At 38.4% G+C, this 12,121-nt stretch overlaps 1 pseudogene; it reads left to right on the forward strand.

Annotated features, from left to right (window-relative positions):
- Positions 1-5,993: 5,993 nt before the first annotated feature.
- LOC132857682 (tripartite motif-containing protein 16-like) lies at positions 5,994-10,192 on the forward strand (annotated as a pseudogene).
- The last annotated feature ends 1,929 nt before the right edge of the window (positions 10,193-12,121 follow it).

A 12,121-nucleotide genomic window follows, 5' to 3' on the forward strand; every position in this document is an offset into this window, starting at 1 on the left:
CTTCGGCCAAGCAGCAGATTCGATTAAATATATCTCTCTCTCTCTCTCTCCCTCTCTCTCTCTCTCTCTCTCTCACACACACACACACACACACAACCACACACAACCACCACACACACACAACCACACACACACAACCACACACACACAACCACCACACACACACACAACCACACACACAACCACACCACACACACACACACAACCACCACACACAGACACAACCACCACACACACACAACCACCACACACACAACCACACCACACACACACACACAACCAAACCACACACACACACAAACACACACAACCACCACACACACACACAACCACCACGCACACACACAACCACCACACACACAACCACCACACACACACACAACCACCACACACACACGAACACACACACACAACCACCATACAGACACACACACAATCACCACACACACACGAACACACACACACACACAACCACACACACACACACACAACCACCACACACACACACACACAACCACCACACACACACACAACCACACACACACACACACACACACACACAACCACACCACACACACACACAACCACCACACACACAACCACCACACACACACAACAACCACACCAGTGTTGTAATGTAACGGAGTACAAATACTTCGTTACCGTACTTAAGTCGAAATTTCACGTGTCTGTATTTTACTTCGCTATTTAAATTTATGTCAACTTTCACTTTTACTCCACTACATTTCCTAGATAAAATGTATACTTTTACTCTGCTATATTTCCACTAAGCATCTTCGTTACTTGTTACTACAAAATAAAATAAAAAAATAATAAAATTGCGACTGCAATAAGGGAGGTTTGCCGAATCACAGCTCCTAGATTGCATTACGCAGCTCCGCACGCTCTATTTCAGCGTAATGTTGCCAAAAGGAGGCGGAAGCACAACTGAACCTGAGCCACAACAGAGCCACATTTTTTACTGTGTTACCACAAAGAGCCACATCATACACATGGGCACAAATGATCATCACCTTTTTTCCCTGCCATTTTCAGAGCGAACTTGACACAAATTGTTTACTCAAATGATCTTGCTCCTACTGCGTTTGACGAAAATACCATATTTAACTCAAGCGAAGCGAACACGCAATATAAAAAGACACAAACTTCGATATGAACGTAAGAACCGCATGAAACCGGGCAAAGAGCCGCATGCGGCTCGGGAGCCGCGGTTTAGCCACCTCTGTCGTAGACGACCACCCCGACGATAGTGGTGAACAGGGTGAAGAAGATAACGTTATACACCCGTGGCCATATTTGCAAGAAATGTTTCTGTACATTGGAATGAAAGATTCTTCCTACCGGATGAAGTGTCTCTTATGTCTACTGAAAATCACTGAAATTTTACTTTTTACTTTTACTTCAAATACTTAAGTCCATTAAATATCAGAAAATTACTTTTGATACTTAAGTGCAGTAAATATCAGATACTTTAAGACTTTTACTTGAGTAATATTCTAAAAGGTGACTTTCACTTCTACCAAAGTCTTTTTCTAGTACGATACTTTTACTTTTACTCAAGTATTGCTTTCTAGTACTTTATACAACACTGCACCACACACACACACAACCACCACACACACACCTTAACTGTTAACAGTGTGCAGAAACTGGAACAGTAATGAATACAGAATGTAGGATGTTTCTAGAAAGAAGAAATGTTCTCACACAGACTATATAACTGTATGCACTATTAGGAGGATTTATTATATTGACATAAAACACTACAATGTCTTAAAAAGTTTCCTCAGAAATAATAAATCATTCTCAAACTGCTGTGTCTGTGCTGCTGCTGCTGGTGGAAACACAACCTACTGAGTGTGAAAGACATTCATTATTTTATATCCTGAACCATTTCCTGGTTAAGACTCCAGCTATCATACAGTACTCTGAAATTATTCAGACTCTTTCCTCAATCTTCAAGATAATACACTGTGTGACACTGAACATGGACATCAGACCACTGTTCTGTTTCACTGGGAGACAGATAGACTGTAGTGATGTTGATGAACTGGACAAGATTACACATTATTAAACACTTTAATAAATCACAGAGAATTAGCAACAGATTAAAGTGACAATAACAACAACGACAATAAGGCATGTTCTTATCTTTAGAAGATTTTCTGTTTGCCCTCACAGCAAATTTCTTTGTATGAAGGATTGTAAAGTCCAATCTGTGCAGCATTTCATGTTGATTTTCAACCCAATCGCTACCTAACTGATGATCAGCTCATAATTTACATCTGTTTTGGAGATTTTCTCACATCCACATCTTTGTTTTTGTCCTGAATCCTGGTTCAGTAAACTCTCATCTGTTCATCTGCTTTACTCCTGCAGCAGTGAAATATTCACTTAACTTTGGTCCAGTTTGTATTAAATCCTGTTATTTGGTGATCTTTACTCTTTTGTGCTCCGATCTCACAATTTGTTTGTGGCTCTAAGTGTTTGGTGGCTCAAAACTCCACATACAAACATGGAGCCTGTAGTGCTGCACAGTACGGACATCAAATCCACAGGAATAGATTGAACTTTTGGGGGATAAAATAGCGTATGTGCCGTGATAACATTTATCCTCCTTTTTGATTTTATAGATTTGAGTCACTTGTGCTAACGTGGCTAACAGTTAGCATTAGTAGGATTTAAAAACTTTAGATTTTCTGCAAGCTGTTTCTGCAAGTGTTAAACATGATACTAGACTACAGAAATCTGTCAGCACTGAAAACACATCCAGTGCAGCAAAAGGTTTATTTCTCCTGCTCGGGATGATGACAGATTGTACAGTAGACACCTGAATAAGGAGACACACCTACAGGTAAGCTGCTTTACATGTGGTGAATTTGTCTTGAACTGATTCCAGATCGTTGTGTCACTAATATCTTTACCTCTGAAAAAAGAAGAGAGAAAAAGAAAATCTCTCTGTTGTGTTAGACTGAATTATGTCCTTATTGTCTATATTTAAAATGAACTTTACAAAAACACACAAAGACAAATTTACACTCAGCTGAAACTCATAAGAATTAAATTCAATATTTTAATTTTACTCATTTTTATAAACTTATAAATTACCCAAACAAATAAAAGGAGAAATAAATGACATATCTAACATCCTCATGTATAACTTTGTTTTTCCTCTAGTTCATTCTAATGCTCTGTAATGAGAGAGATGAAGGAGAAGTAAATTTTTTTCTTTTGTGAAATCTTCACAACACAAACCTTCCTGTAAATGTGATAGAATGGATAAAGAGAAAAAAATGAAGGGAGTAAACAATTTCTTTCTTCCTTTCTTTCTCACTTTCGGTAGGAGCGGTGATGGCACAAGTTTGTTAGTTTAATTCAGTTATAAATTAGTTAATACACCACCTACTAAATTATTATTAAGTTAAACATTATTACTATTATAACCATTATAACTGTTGATAACGGTTCAGCTCTCTCCCTCTTGTGTTGCCAGATCCTTCAAGAAATAACAAGCAGCCATGTCTATGAAAAAAGGCCAAAATAAGTGTAATGAGTGAGAAGCAGGATCCATGTTTGGTGAAACAGAGTTTAATAAAGAGTTCAAGGCAAAACAATCCAAAAAACCGGAAAAACAGTCAGTGGGGCGAACAAAAACAAAAGGGCAGGAAAAAAGAGAGAAAACGGGAATAAACAGAAAACAGACCTACACAAAACACACTTAGCAGAAAATAACACTGCTCGGTAACACACACAAACACTGATGATACTTCACACTGTGACGTTGTTAACACGTACTTTATATAGTCACTGATCAGGAAGTAGTAACCGGAAGTGTCAATATTCGGCCAACAGTTCCCTCTGGTGGGCAGAACGGGGAATTACAGCCATAGTTGTGACTATAAACAACTCGACTCCCAAAACAATCAAACATAAGAGAGATGACAAGTGGACGCTTACTAACTTCCTCCTGCTTAACTCTGACACACAGAAGTTCTTGTACTAGGACCACAGACAGACAGAAGTAAGCTTTCTGATTACAGAGTAACTCTGGATGGTCTTTCTTTTACATCATGTGCAGCATTAAAAGACCTCGGTGTGATTATTGATCTCTCATCTGAAGCTCACATAAATAATACCACAAGGGTAGCCTTCTTTCATCTCAGAAATATTGCTAAGATAAGAAATATGATGTCATTACATGATGCAGAAACACTAGTTCATGCATTTGTTACCTCTAGGTTGGATTATTGTAATGTTTTACTCTCTGGATGTTCCAGTAGAAGCATAAACAAGCTCCAGTTAGTCCAGAACATAGCAGCTAGAGTCCTAACTAGAACCAGAAGATATGACCATATCACCCCTATCTTATCTGCAGTGCATTGGCTCCCAGTCAAGTTTCACATTGATTATAAAATACTATTAATAACCTATAAAGCACTTAATATTCTCGCGCCACAGTACCTGAGAGATCTTTTGTTTTTTTATGATCCGTCACACCTACTTCAATCAAAAGGTGCAGGCTATTTGTTGGTACCTCAAGTACAAAAGGCTACACCAGGAGAAGAACTTTTTCTAACAGAACCCCACAGTTATGGAACAGACTTCCAATTAGTGTTCGGGTCTCAGACACAGTCTCAGTGTTTAAGTCCATGCTGAGAACACATTTGTTTAGTCTACATTTACATTCACATTTACATTTTCAGCATTTGGCAGACGCCCTTATCCAGAGCGACATACATAAGTGCTTAAGCACTGCAGGACATCTACAGCATGCGGTGCCAGACAAGGGCCAGGAAGATTGTAAAGGATCTCAGCCATCTCAACTATGGACTTTTTTCTTTGTTGCCTTTATGGAAACACTTCCGCTCCTTGAAAGCTAACACAGAGAGAATGAGGAGAAGCTTCTTCCCGCAGGCCATTCAGAGTTTAAACCAGGAAACACCCAGGATCTGGGTCTAGTACTGGACCTCTCCCCCTCACTGTTTTCTGCACAGCTTTCTTGCACTATGACTCTTTAACTCTGGACTGTCACCTTAACTCTGGACTTGCACAGCACAGTGCCACTTTATACACCTTATACACACCATACTGCACATGGACACATTAAGGACAATAATTAAAACCATATGCATTTATGTATATTTATGTATATACTTATATTTTCATATTTTATATAATTATATAGTTTATACTTTTTTTTATTTATCTACCTCCTTTTGGTTATATTTTTTATCCCTAATTGCATTCCTTATGTTTGACCATTAGTTCATCAGAAGGACTTGGTTGTACAATTCCACTTGACTATAAACTTGTGAAGAAAGGACATTATTTACATTTACATCATTTGCTGTCCAGTGTCACCCAAATGAGGATGGGTTCCCTTTAGAGCCTGGTTCCTCTCAGGGAGTTTTTTCCTTGCCACCGTCACATCAGCCTTGATCATTAGGGATAAATGTTAGAGAGAAATAGCAACTCAAACTTTATCATCTTTATTCTATATTTCTATACTTCTGTAAAGCTGCTTTGAGACAATATCCATTGTTAAGTATAGTGCTTTTAGTATAGAAACATATAATAATAAAGTATAGAAACATATAATAATAGGTGAGGTGATGTAATGTGACGAGATGTAATGTACTGAGAAAAAGTGTCTGAATATTATAAATATAATGTGATGATTTACCTCATTCAAATACATGAAAAAAATCATTTCAATTAATAAAAACTTAAATCACAGAGGAGATTCTTTACATTAAACACAATTCTCTCTCCTGATGTGTAACTTCACTTTCTCTTAAAAATCTGAGCTCCTTTTCTCTGTCAAGCCACACCTTCTCTCTACATTTACATTTAATTTACCTTCTCTCTCTGTTACACTATAACACACTGAACCAGGAATTTCATTTCAGAGAAAACAAAACTTATAGAACTCTCTCTTTCTCTCTCACTCTCTTTAACTCTCTCTCAGTGCAGGAAAATGGCAGAGGCCAGTATTTCAGTAGATCATTTTTCTGTGGATCACTTCAGCTGTCCAGTGTGTCTGGATCTCCTGAATGATCCAGTGACTACTTCCTGTGGTCACAGTTTCTGTAAGGTGTGTATTAATGCTCACTGGGATCAGGAGGATGTGAATGGCGTCTACAGCTGTCCTCAGTGTAGAGAGACTTTCACTCCAAGGCCTGTTCTACACAGGAACAACATGCTGGCTGAAGTGGTGGAGAAACCGAAGAAGACTGAACTCCAAGCTGCTTCTCCTGCTCACTGTTACGCTGGACCTGGAGATGTGGAGTGTGATTTCTGCACAGGGAGAAAACACAAAGCTGTTAATTCCTGTCTGGTTTGTCAGGCCTCCTATTGTGAAGAACATCTTAAACCTCACTATCAGTCTCCTGCCTTTAAGAAGCACAAGTTAGTTGAAGCCTGTGAGGAGCTCCAAGAGAAGATCTGCTCTGAACATGACAAACTGATGGAGATCTACTGTCGTACTGACCAAAGCCTCATCTGTTACTTGTGTATGATGGAAGAACACAAAGGTCATGATACAGTTTCAGCTAAAGCAGAAAGAACTAAAAAACAGGTGAGAACTGGATATTATTATTCTTTTTTAAGTCAATTTCTACAAATTCTATTTCTAATCTAATTTCTATTGAGGTGATCTGATTGGTTATATGACTGTCAGTCAGTGTAAGGTGGATTTTTATTAAAAGTCAAAATGTGTTTTGTAAAGACGTGTGAAACAGCTCAGACCAGTCAGTGTACTTTAAACAGCCAACGGCATGACGATGATGATGATGATGATGATGAAGATATTTAACACGGTCATGTGCCACTTTATTCTGATTTCAAAGTCTATTTTGTTTTACTTCTAAAAGTGTTGAAGCTTCTTTAAGACACATTTATATTTACTTTATATTTATATATGCACACACACTAAAATTCTAATTTAAATTCTAATTCAATTTATTTATGTCACACTTTTAACAATTCATATTGTCTCAAAGCAACTTTACAGAAGTATAGAAACAGAGGAAAGAAAAATAAGAAATATATATATATATATATATATGTATATATATATATATATATATATATATATATATATATATATATATATATATATATATATATTTCTTATTTTTCTTATATATATATATGTATATGAAGAAGAAGAAAAAAAAGAATAAAAATAAATGAATACATACAATTAAAGTTTAAAATGAATTTAATAATATTAATGTAAAATGTAAAATACTATATATCTACATATAACATATGGTGTAATACCAGTGGAAGATGTTTAAGGTCATTTTCGAGTACAAACAACACCTTCAACTAAACGAGTGTGTGAAAGTGATTGTGGAAACGTAAAAAGAACCCTGAGCTGGAGATCTGGGAAGCTTCTGCTCATAGTTTGGTCTAGATATATTTGTCCTGATCCAGGTTGAGGAGCCTCTGGTGGTAACCAGGAGAGTTCACCCTGGTGGGACTCCACATCATCACAGGGCACCATGTTAAGAGCAGTCTGATATAAAGAGATCAGCAGGAAAGGAGAGGGTGATGAGTGTGATGATGTGTGCTGGGGACAATGATTGTAGTTTCTTATTTAATTACAGCTACAATTCTTTGTATTTTAGTTTTATTCCTATTAATTCTCACACTCACTCACTCATCTTCTACCGCTTATCCGAACTACCTCGGGTCACGGGGAGCCTGTGCCTATCTCAGGCGTCATCGGGCATCAAGACAGGATACACCTGGACGGAGTGCCAACCCATCACAGGGCACACACACACACACACTCTCATTCACTCACACAATCACACACTACGGACAATTTTCCAGAGATGCCAATCAACCTACCATGCATTTGGACCGGGGGAGGAAACCGGAGTACCCGGAGGAAACCCCCGAGGCACGGGGAGAACCTGCAAACTCCACACACACAAGGCGGAGGTGGGAATTGAACCCCCAACCCTGGAGGTGTGAGGCAAACGTGCTAACCACCGTGCCCCCCTTCCTATTAATTAAACATATTGTATTTGGTCTCAGAATGAATTAAAGGAGGATCAGATAAAATCCCAGCAGAGGATCCAGGAGAAGCAGAAGAAGGTGCAGGAGCTGAAACAGACTGTGGACGTTATTAAGGTGAGGAGGAAACTGAGAGATTCACATAAACACACACATTATAGAGTCACTGTGAGAGAAAGAGTTGATCTTTAAACGGATCTGTGTGTGTGTGTGTGTGTGTGTGTGTGTGTGTGTGTGTGTGTGTGTCCTTACAGATATGTTCACAAGCAGGCAGCAACAGCTCCATGGATAAAAAGCGCTCGGAGGTGACGGAGCTGATCAGAGCTCAGGAGAAAGCTAAAGTGAGTCGAGCTGAACGACTCCTGAATCAACTGGAGCAGGAGATTGTTGATCTTAAAAGGAGAGTCACTGAACTGGAGCAGCTTTCACACACACACAATGACCTCCACTTCCTCCAGGTAACACTCACTGTCTGATCTACAGAGGGCGCTGTTCCTCACAAAGTTTCCTCCTAAAAGCTCATTACAGCAACAAGAAATGTTCCTGTCTGAGATCACAAGTGTGTCTTTGTTCTGATTCAGTCTGAGATTCATTCGTTCCTCTCGTCCACTTTTCTCCTTCTCTATGATGTGTTTCCTCTCTGTAGAGTTTCCCGTCTCTCTGTGTTTCTCCTGGATGTGACGACTCACCCAGCTTCACTGTCAATCAACATCTCTCATTTGACGGAGTGAGGAAATCTCTCTCAGATCTGAAAAAACGAGTCGAACAAATCTGTGAGGAGAAATTCAACAAAATCAGACCACAAGGTGAACAAACAAACATTGTTTCTGTATCACAGTAAAAAGAGCCATAAAATTCATCTAACAGAAATAAGAAGTAAGCAGGAACAAGACTGCAGAAAATCACACAGTATTAGCATCAGTCTTGTAAATGACATCAAGATCAATTTAGCAGACAAACAAAGTACAAATCTTACATTTGTGGAGAAAATCGTAGCTGACGAATAAATTGAGATGGTGACGTTGTTGACGTCTGAAATAAACGTGAGGAAGCAAATTTTTCACATTCACACTTTAAACTGTTTCCACCTCATTTTTCTGTCTCCATTTTGTCTCTGTGTCTCCAAAGCTGCAGCAGTTCAGATGATTTTACCTTCAGAACCAAAGAGCAGAGAAGATTTTCTGCAGTGTAAGTTTTACACACATACACACACACACACACACACACACACACACAGACACACACACAGTGTTAAAATGTCTGTATTGTTGATCTAAATCTGATCCATGTTTATAGAGCTGCATTAGGAGGATAGAAACACAGACAGGTGTCTCACACACACTTATTATAAATCCTGTGATTAACATCTAACATGTGGACATTTTATTACTGTAGATTTCTGTTATCTGACTCTGGATCCAAACACAGCACATCATCAACTCATTCTGTCTGAGAAGAACAGAGTGGTGACATGCAGTGAGACACATCAGCGATACTCTGATCATCCAGAGAGATTTGACTCCTGGACTCAGGTGTTGTGTAAGGAGAGTGTGTGTGGACGCTGTTACTGGGAGGTGGAGAGGAGCTGTGATGTTGTGTTAATATCAGTGTCATATAAAGAGATCAGCAGGAAAGGATGGGGTGATGAGTGTGTGTTTGGAGGCAACAATCAGTCCTGGAGTGTGTGGTGTTCTTCTTCCTCTGTCTCTTTCTATCACAACAACATTCATACTAAGCTCCGAGGTCCATCATCCTCCAGAATAGGAGTGTATGTGGATCACAGTGCAGGAACTCTGTCCTTCTACAGTGTCTCTGACACCATGAGGCTCCTCCACAGAGTCCACACCACATTCACTCAGCCTCTTTATGCTGGAGTCTGGCTGTGTTTTAATAAATCATCTGTGAGGTTTTGTGATCCAAAATAAAAAGTTAGTAAAAGTGTTTATAAAAACTATAAGTGAGGTGTGAGATTTAATTTGTCCCTGAGCTACACTGGACATTTTGAGTGCAGCAACTGGAACAGTAATGAATGCAGAATGTAGAAACAGACTATTTAACTGTATGCACTATTAGGATGGGTTTATTATAGTTGATATAAAAATGTTCAATGTCTCCTCAGAAATAATAAACTTTACTCAAACTGCTCTGTCTTTCTGTGCTGCTTGCTGGTGGAAACACAACCTACTGTGTGTAAAAGACCTTTATTATCTTATATCTTTAACAATTTTCTGCTTAACACTTAACATACAGTGCACTCTGGAATTATTCAGACTCCTTCCTCAATCCTTTATAATATGGTGACAGACTTCAGAAGTGGAAGAATAAACTGTTAATAAACTGTATTTTCTCTCAGTTCAGTCTTCTGCGCAGTCGCAGTACAGAGCAGGAGTCACGTGACTTTGTTCGAGTGACGCGAGCACGAGCTCCTGTGAGAGAAAAAACACCATGAAACAATGATATTTTCTACATTGTGAACTTATTTTATTTGCACTTAAATTACAGTTCATGTTCTAATGCAGTTTCAAAATACAACACGGGCCCTCGTTTGGGACGCTTTTCATGAACTGATCCACATGACAACAGAGCTGTCAAGTGTCACGCATTGAGAGTGACAGTCACTCATTTGGGTCTTTTTTCATGCTCTCCTGCCACACATCGTATTTCTCACGCAGAAAAACTTTTTGACTATTTATCATATATTTAATAAGCCACAGCGCCCAAAATGTATCTGTCCACACCGCTGTCTCTATGGAACTGGGCAGGAATCAAGCGCATCTTAGTTCTTAGTCGAGCCTGACACTTATCAGTCAATCAAAAAGAGGCTACACAATAGCCAATCAGAAAATATCACAATTAAGATTTAACCCAACAACCAATGAAAAAAAAACATTCATTAGCGAGGATGTTTTCGATGGTCGGTTTGAAAAAAACCTCAACATGAAACAGCTCGTCTCTGCACGGGATATTGTCCTCAACCATGACCCTAAAAATGTCTGGGCTTGTGCTGAACTGTTTTATATGGGAGCAACATTACAAATGATAAAGGAGTCCAAAAAGGCAACAAACACTTACAATAATCAACATTAATAATCAATAAACATCAACAACAAGTTGTTGTTGTTTTTGGGAGGGGGATGGGGGGGGGGGGGGGTCACGCTTGCCTGTCTTCAAAACTTGAGAGCCCTGTGACAAACTAATTGAATAGCCCTGACTTCGAGATTTCGCTGAGGTAAATAGTGTTGGTGTGTCATTTGGGAATGAATCAATTCTTTGAATCTGTTTATCAAATCAGCTCTAGAAAGTTTTGGAACCTTTGGAGTCGTTTAGGTGCTTAAACAGGGAATTTTTTGTGGGCTGGGATTTAAAAAAAGGTATAACATCGTAATATGTTATGAAGGCTTCCGGAAAAAATATTGTAGTACAAGCAGTAATTTGTCGATTCTTTGATTCGGCTCAAAACATCTCTTGAACGTTTGGAACCGATTCACCAAACTGAAGAGTCGTTTTTGTGATTGAACAGAAAAGATCTTTTTTTAAAAGATCTTAAAATGTTTTCTTTCTTCTTTTTTTATTTACTCCTGAAAGTAACTCGGTACTTTTTTGTTCATTCTATTGAAAAGGTCAATAATCGATTGATGAAGGAGTTTCTATAAAATAGTAATGTTAGTGTAGTTTCAACAGTTTTTGTATGTGAGATGTTTATGATCAATGCACTTTATTTTAAAGCAATAAAGCATAAGAGCAAAACTTATACTCTGTGTTGTCTCCTTTTTCTCTTAGGTTTCTATCCATTAGCTGAGATTCACAGTGACTTCAAAGACTGATATAAAGACTGATATAAAGACTGATACAAAGACTGAGATAAAGACTGATATAAAGACTGATATAAAGACTGATATAAAGACTGATACAAAGACTGATATAAAGACTGAGATAAAGACTGATATAAAGACTGATATAAAGACTGATATAAAGACTGATATAAAGACTGACATAAAGACTGATCTTACTTTTTATTTCTTTAATCCCTTCTTGTTAAGCTTTTAGAGCCATAGAGCTGCTTCACAGTAAT

The sequence above is a fragment of the Tachysurus vachellii genome, chromosome 15 (assembly GCF_030014155.1).
Source record: "Tachysurus vachellii isolate PV-2020 chromosome 15, HZAU_Pvac_v1, whole genome shotgun sequence".
NCBI classification, from domain to species: domain Eukaryota; kingdom Metazoa; phylum Chordata; class Actinopteri; order Siluriformes; family Bagridae; genus Tachysurus; species Tachysurus vachellii.